At 33.3% G+C, this 1,720-nt stretch overlaps 1 non-coding gene across 1 annotated transcript; it reads right to left on the bottom strand.

Moving 5' to 3' along the window:
• Window positions 1-922: 922 nt before the first annotated feature.
• LOC122127635 lies at window positions 923-1,029 on the bottom strand. The gene has a single exon (XR_006151228.1). It is a non-coding gene; the product is annotated as a U6 spliceosomal RNA (small nuclear RNA).
• Between the last annotated feature and the right edge of the window lie 691 nt (window positions 1,030-1,720).

Here is a 1,720-nt window from a genome sequence, read left to right as displayed (position 1 = left end):
CAAGCATTGTTACCTCCTCCTTTGTTTTCCCCCCACCATCCCTTCCCCTCCACCTCCACAAGTATACTTCTCATCCCCACACCCCCACACCCCCCAACATGTTGTCTTGTGCATCTCATTGTTACAATGGCTCAACTTTTATCTCTATTTAAGCATTTTGATTTTTCCCTTTCCTTCCCCAAATTAGAGAAGTGTATTTTCAGGATGTAGGTGCACCAACATCAAATCCAGTGATAACAGGGCTTATACTGTGCGGGAGGACCAAATAAAAAACAAAAAAAAATCACATTGTACATTATAAATATGTTAGAAACAACAGTAAGAAAGAATAAAAAAAAACACTTCTGTCCTTATCTTGGGGTTCATTTAGCTTAACATCATCTTATTTAGTAATATGCATATAGCTTTTGATCTTTTCTGCTTATCCCAGTTTTCTGCTTATATTATTTATTGCAAGTAAGGGATACCTTACATATATATACATTCCAATCTATATTTATATTTATGTATATAAACATACATTTATACAAATTTATATACATATATATGTATGTGTAGTTAGATAGATAGATAGATAGATAGAAAGATAGATAGATAGGAAAATACATACACACACACACACACACACACCAAATTTTCTTGATTCATTCATTTTCTGAGGGGCATCGGGTTTGGTTCCCTATCTTAGCTATGGTAAATAATGCTGCAATAAACATAGCTGTGCTGGTAGTTATAGTATGGTCTTGTTTGATCATTTGGATGAATGCCCAAAAGTGGGATTGCTGGGTCATAGGGGAGCTCTATGTGGAATCTTTTGAGGAACTGCCATACTTCTTTCCAAGTGCTTGAACAAGTTTTCACTCCCACCAAGAATGGAATAGGGTTTCCTTCTGTCCACATACCCTCCAGCATCTGTTGTTGTAAAAATGTGGAAATCTTCATGAATTTGCATGTCATCTTTGCGTAGGGGTCATGCTAATTCTCTCTGTATTTTTCCAATTTTAGTGTATGTGTTGCCAAACTGAGCACAGAAAATTTTTTATACATAAAGTGGAATTGATTTTCCTAAACTAGAAAATTCAACAAAAATAAGTTCAAAAGACTTGTCGTGAAATTTTAGAACCATATATTTCTTATGTAAGCACACATTTAAGAATAAAGTCAAGTTAGATATGTCAAAAACAAAATAATTCCAGATATTTGTTGTTCAAGAGATGTGTAAGAGTAGAAATTCAATTATTCTATACATGGCACCTGTCATAATGAGCACTGTAGCAAGTGCTAAGGTTTGTTAAAAATTTTATTGTTTTAAATATGTTTAATTTTGGGAATTTGTTTATATATGCCAAAATTAAGACTGTTCGGCAGGTCATAAAACTTTTCCATAAAGTATTTAAGATTTATGGTAGCAGACATATACTACTAAGTATGTACATTTCAGAGTTTATAGAAACTTTACTATGAGAAGTTCCAAAGTCTGTGTAAAGAAACAGAGAGAAGAGTTAAGGTTTTAACTACACAGTTTCTGTTAAAACTTGAGGGCTTCTTTTATATGTTAATGAGAAACAAATGATGATATAAGCCATATACAAATGATGAGATGAGCCATAAAGAAAGAGTAACCTTAGTGGGTAACTTTAAAGGCTACCCGTAGCCTACAAAACTCTTGTGAAATCATAATCTTAGCCAGTTTTAAATGTACAGGAATATGAGTAAATAG

Source organism: Dipodomys spectabilis, unplaced genomic scaffold, assembly GCF_019054845.1.
Source record: "Dipodomys spectabilis isolate Male_0828 unplaced genomic scaffold, ASM1905484v1 ptg000306l, whole genome shotgun sequence".
NCBI classification, from domain to species: Eukaryota; Metazoa; Chordata; class Mammalia; order Rodentia; family Heteromyidae; genus Dipodomys; species Dipodomys spectabilis.
The sequence above is the reverse complement of the archived record's forward strand: the minus strand, read 5'-3'. Positions and strand labels throughout refer to the sequence as shown.